This window comes from Corylus avellana, chromosome ca3 (genome assembly GCF_901000735.1).
Source record: "Corylus avellana chromosome ca3, CavTom2PMs-1.0".
NCBI classification, from domain to species: domain Eukaryota; kingdom Viridiplantae; phylum Streptophyta; class Magnoliopsida; order Fagales; family Betulaceae; genus Corylus; species Corylus avellana.
Window position 1 is genome coordinate 32,506,291 of NC_081543.1, and position 6,975 is coordinate 32,513,265.

Genomic DNA, 6,975 nt, shown 5'->3' on the forward strand with positions numbered 1-6,975 from the left:
GCAATTATATATATATATATATAGGGATGTTTTGGATATTTTGACAAAAATTAACAAAAAATCTCAATAAAATGGAATTTTGAAAGAAAGTAAAAGTTGAATGAGAATAACTTCTATAAGGACTTGGCACAAATCAACACCTTTGTGCCCTCCAATGAGGGCTTGCCATATCTGTGTGGAACACCTTAAGCAAAATAATTAAAAAAATTAGATTTTTAAATTCATATTCTTAAAAATACAAACCTTAAAAAACCTATTTCCCACTTTTCCTATTCATCTACCCAAACCTGCCATCCACCACCATCAGCCACGACTCCGGTCAGGCCTCATTTTTTTTGGGTGAAGCCCATGAATGCCGCAAGAAGAAAGTTGAAAGCACGAACATTGAAAGAAGCACCAAGGTTAGTAAGATGCTCAAGTCCATTGCCAATCAGTGAATCAGCAGAAAGCAAATATAAGGCAACCAAAAATGGTGACTTTAGAAAGAAAACACAAAAAGCAGAGAAATTTTTGTTTTTGCAATATGCTCAGCTTTGGTGAGAGAGAGAGAGAGAGAGAGAGAGATAACTGGTGTGGAGGAGCGTCATGGGCAGCGTCGTGGCTGTCCGGCATTGTTTGGGCTGGCCGGCGTTGTCTAGGCTAACCGGCGTCGTGGCTGGCAATGGCTGGTGGCAAGTTTGGGTAGATGAATGGGAAAAGTGGGAAATAGGTTTTTTAGGTTTTTTACTTTTAACCCATATGAGGAATATAAATATAAAAATATAGTGTTTTTGTTTCACAAAATACCAAATAAAAGAAGGACCAAAATAAAAATTATTGCTTCAAAAACTTTTTTAATTTTTAATTTTGTTATTTTTTTAAATTAAAAAATAAGAAAAAAGTTGGCCCAAAGTTGGCTCCAAGTTGGAGTTGTATCATTCCTCATTTAAAAAATATATGTTTTTCAAATAAAAAGTGAAACATGTCATTTTTATAGAATAAGTTGAAAAAACTTTTTTCCAACCCAATTAAAAGGAAAACTGTTGTTTTTTTTTTTCTTTGGTAGAAACTACTATATTTAAGCACTTGTGTATTTGTTTTGAGGACAACTTGTAAAACTAGGTCGCGCGGTGAGGAAATTTATTACTGTCTAATAATGCATGAACATATTATGATGTTACTAAAGTTTTTACGTGACCGTATATTAATTAATTATAGTCCAATAATGCATGCAGGTGAAAAGGACAGCATCTAGTGAAAGCCACGTGTCTGTAGGGGTACAAGTACTATAGACTACCAAATTACCATCGTTGATAATTCTACCAAATCAATTAGCATTCATAATTCTCCAACATTTTTCCACAATTAGAGTGAGACAGTGTTTGACGGGTCCATTTGGGAAATTGATGTTTAACCGAAAAATTAATTAGCGTTGATAATTCTCTAATTTTTTTGGCAATCAGACGAAGATTTATGTCTTTTTTGTGTTCGTCCAAAATTAATGATAATTTTTTTAGCTTTAAAAGTTTTATTTTTCGACGTAATCTCAAATATTCTATTAATTATGGTTAATTAAAAAAATAATTTTGTATTTTATTTTATATTAGATTACACTAACATTACATCAAACATTATTATCATATAATAATACGATTCACGAACAGTTAACTTGTTATATTATAGAGTACCTAGTAGACACTATATGTAATAATTACATCACAGTATCAAATTATTCATGTGCCATGCCACTAAAAGTAAAATGTGGTACTACCTCTTCAAGGCAGGTGGATTTCAAAATGATTGATTTATGATTCATATGATTTTCATCTAAAAATTGAGTTTGCTTTCGATATGAATGAAGCCAATCAATTACGTACAAATTTGTACTTTTAATTTTACCATATATAGGATGCTGATCTATTGGTTAATCAAAGAGAATTTACACGCCATACAAAGGAATTAATTGCGAAGCTGAGAAAAGTCGTATCTTTAGTCGTTGATCAACGTTGCTTGAAATTTCCTTCTTGTGGTGGGATATGGAAAGAACAAAAATATGTTAATCTAATAATCTCATAGAGGATTTACACGTCATAATAATAAAATCAATTGTTTTTTTTTTCTTTTTCTTTTTAGAAAAAGAAAGCGTGTCCTCTAAATTAATAGAAGAATGTCATTTTCATGTCTATGAATTATTCTATTAAAGAGGAGAAACTAGAAAGAGAACCATGCTAAATAGTGAGTGTCCTTTTTTTTTTCTTTTTAGAAAAAGAAAGCGTGTCCTCTAAATTAATAGAAGAATGTCATTTTCATGTCTATTAGAAAAGAACAGATCTATTATTGAATTATCCTATTAAAAAGGAGAAAGAGAACCATGCTAAAAAGTGAGTGGCTTTTTTTTTTTTTCTTTTTTGGGGGGCTGTTAACGTCATTTGAAGTCCCTTACTTTTGAAGTGTACGTAGACGCTTAAATAGTGAGAACTCATCTCAAGTATCTGAGGTGGCATGTGGTCCTGATCTACGAGTTACAGGATAGAAGAATTCATACTACTCTTGAAAAAGATGCATTTATATATCAATTATATATAAAACTGATGATGAAAATTGTTGTGATGAAGACGGATTTGTTTGGTCTACTTGTTACGTGAATGCTTTTACATAAACGTAATAAGATTAATTGTTAGGTTTTGAGAGAACTTAAACCCTTTTGATTCGTTGAAGGAACCTAAAACATTTTCAAACATAAAGTTTGAATTAATTTTCTGGTTACTTTATTCATAACATAATGACCTTCAAATAGGCAAACTATTACAATATTTTATAGGGCTGACTGATCAGCTCTTATTGGAATATAAACTAAGGCTGAATCATCAAGACTCGTACATATAAATAAATAAAGACAACATCAAATAAAAATAAACACAATAAAATATTCTACGATATCATATATTTTAATATATCCTATTATTAATAATTATTCCGCATAAAACTCCATTCTCGTAACACTACTCAACAAGATCTAGACTCTGATGATGATGATGATATATATATATATATATATATATATATATATATATATATATGTGTGTGGCAGTATTAGGTATATTTATATATACATTTATGATGATTTTGGTTATATTTGAAACTTATGTAAATTTTTAAAGTGGTTGGACATGTACTATATATGGTGAGAATTCTGTCAAAATTAGTGGTGAAAATGCGGGTAGTTATTAACCACCCACTAACTTTTGAAGGCGGTTAGCAAAAATCGCTAATTGCCTTAGCGGTTATGGTTAGCGGTTTTATGTTCTTTCAAAACCTCTAATTAACCACTAACCGCCTATATATATATAAATGAAACGATGTCATTTTTGTGTTTAAAATTTTAAATATATATAAAAATGTATAAAAAAATCTAGAAATGATATCGTTATGTACTATGTAGTATGATATTATCATATTACCATAGAAATGACATAGTTTTGTTTGTTTTTTTCTTTTCCTAAAGAAATTTAAACATTTTTAAATTTTTTTCTTTTAAAAAATGTTTAGCGATTATTATAGTTACTAACAGCTAACTGCCAGTTAACCGCATTTTCACCTCTAATCAAAATGATAATCTCTTTAATTCTGTTAGTATTAGTCACATTGGGTCTCATTGATGCCATGATCATGGAGTTAGGTCAAGCTATGACTCAATCAGGTGGCTGCAGTTCTTACCATTTAGGCCCTTTCTATGTAGCTCTCAATGGGCAAATTCTACTAAAGTTTTTTGAAATTACAACAATTTACCTTTTTTAGTTAGAAAAAATATACATGCTCTAGTTAATTCTTGGGGAAAAGTCCACATACCCCCCTCAAACTACCACCCAATTAACAATGTTCCCCCCAAACTTTCAATTGTGACAATGTCCCTCCCAAACTACCAAAAGCTGTCCATGTTCCCCCCAATGACGAAACTACCCTTAGTAAAAAAAATACTAAAACTTCTATAAAAAAAATAATAATAATAAAAAAAAAAACCTAAAACTAAATTAAAAAAATAAAAATAAAAAAATAAAAAAAAGATTCCAAAGGGTGGCACATTTAAAATTTTTTTAAAAAAATAATAATAATCATTTTCGTTTCAGTTTGTACTATAATTGCGTAATACTTTAAGATTGGAAGAAATTTGTGAGATGATCTCGAATTCTAAATTTTATTTGTCCTTTTATTTTATTAATTTACTATTTATGGTCTTGGAAATAGTCCCAATATTCTGATTAATTTATTAGTTGGCACTAGCCATTGAGATACTACAAACTTTCAAGGCATGAGCATTTTAAAATGATTGATTTGTGATTCATATGATTTCCATCCAAAATTGAACCCAATTATTGGTTTGATTTCTATATGAAGCCAATCAATTACGTGCAAAATTGGACTTGTAAACTTGATAGGTGATGAAATTTAATCAGCGTTGATAATTCTCCAACATTTCTTTTTCCACAATCAGAGTGAGACAGCTAGCATATTGCGCGTTTGGGAAATTCATTGGCCATAATATGTCACTACTCAAGAATATGTTGATGATAATTCTCCAATATTCAAATATTCAAACAAATTGATGTTTAACCGACAAATTAATTAGCGTTGATAATTCTCCAATATTTTTCCACGATCGAAGATTCATGTTTATCTCGTGTCTTTCCAAAATTAATGGTCACTTTTTTAGTTTTAAAAACTCTATTTTCCGACCTAATCTCAAATATACTCTTAGTGGTGAATTGGAAAAATCAAAGCGATGAGTGAAAATGTCAATGAGAGTGAATATGACATTTCGCAACAACCTAGCAAGGAAAAATTTTTTATTTTATTTTATTTTATATTAGATTTTAAATATTATTGTCATATTATACGAATACTCAACTGTTGTTATATTCTACAATGCTAATAATTACATCACATTATCAAATTATTCACGTGTCACTAAAAGTACAATGTGTTACTAGCTACTTTCGAACCACATGGATTTCAAAATGATTGATTTGTGATTCATATGGATGAAGCCAATCAATTACGTACAAATTTGGACTTTTAATTTTACCAATCGTTTAAAAAACAAACAATCTTGAGATATTGAAAAGAAGACATAAAAGGGTTGTTATCAATGAGAATTTACACGTCATACAAATGGAATTAATTTTGAAGCTGAGAAAAGTAGTATCTCTAGTCGTTGATCAACGTTGCTTGAAATTTCCTTCTTGTGTGATATGGAAAAGAACAAAAGTATGTTAATCTCGTAGAGGATTTACACATCATAATAATAAAATCAATTGTTTTTTTGCACCCATCAAGAATGACTGAAAACATTTTCTTTTCAAAATGGTTTTGTATTTTGGGATTCTTATTTGTGTTTGTTTTTGGGTTGAATGACTTATGCTGTTCAAGTGGAAGATTGTTATATTTGTTCATTTTATGTGGCCTAGCATAGTTATTCTTTTTTGTTTTCGGCCCTGATATGATGAGCTAATTTTGTGGACACATGAGAAGAGAAATGCTACACTTTTCAATTTTTTTTTTTTTTTTCCGAAAGTTGTTTCTCAAGTGATATGTCACCATCTCATGAGATAGTGACACATTTCTCAAAATAAAATATCTCATCCATGAAGAATCATTTTTAGAAATTAACTTTTGGAGAAAAAAAAAATGGCAAGTTTAGCACTTCTCCATGAGAAAGCATGTAGTCTCCTCCTGTATATACGTGGAATTGGCCCATTATACTTTATTATGTCAATATGCAAAAATTAGGATTGAGGTACTATTATCTCTACACACACCGAATACTGTTTTTTTATTCACTTAGGGTATCTATCAGAGAGACATGAGGCCTATATTAGAAAGCGTGTCCTCTAAATTAATAGAAGAATGTCATTTTCATGTCTATCAGAATTGAATTATTCTATTAAAGAGGAGAAAGTGAACCATGCTCAATAGTGAGTGTCTTTTTTTTCCTTTCTTTTTTTTTGTGGGGGGGGTGGGGCTAAGTGTCTAAGGAATTGTTTACATTGTCATGTGGTCCTGATCTACGAGTTACAAGATAGAAGAATTCATACTACTCTTGAAAAAGATGCATTTATCAATTATATATGAAACTGATGATGAAAATTGTTATGATGAAGACGGATTTGTTTGGTCTACACAATAAGATCTAGACTGATGATGATATAGTCCAAATATATATATATGAGAGAAGAGAGGTATTGAAAACAGCTGTCAGTTTTTGTGTTAAAGTCTGGGGGCCATTACATATGGGAGCAAAATTTAAAAAACGAGATTTATGTACTAAGGGTTGAGATATTAATAGTTACCATAAAACAAGTTATGGTTTTATTTTGAGTTTTTTTTCTTAAAGAATTAACATTTTGTTTTTGCAAAATTACTTCATGGACTATTTTCAGAGCCAAATCAATGGGCCAACCCGATTTCAACTCCAATCAAAACGATAAATCTTTCAATTGTATGTTATGTTGGGGCCCACACTCGTAATTCCGCTTTAATGCCACATCACAGCCAAGTCGCTTACGACTCAATTCAAGTCGATCTACAGCTTCACATTTTGCACTTTTGTACTCACTTGGCAATGATTCATGTTTTTCAAATTACTACCTAGCTCCTTTTAATTAGAAAAATATACATGCCTTAGTTAATTCTTGGGAAAGTCTATGAAATTCCCAACCATTAATATCACCCTAATCGACACCCCCCAAATCCTCCTTTCAATTGTAATCAGTTCCCTAAACTACCAAAAATTTTCACGCTCCCAATGGTAGTAAACCACCTTTGGGCAAAATAAATAAAAAAGCATCAAAATTTAAAAAAAAAAAAAACCTAAAACTAAAAATAAGTAAATAAATAAAAAAATCCCAAAGGGTGGTACATTTAAAATTTTTTTTTTTAAAAAAAATCATTTTTATAAGAAAAAAATTAAAAAAATTCAATTTTTTTTTGGTTATAAAA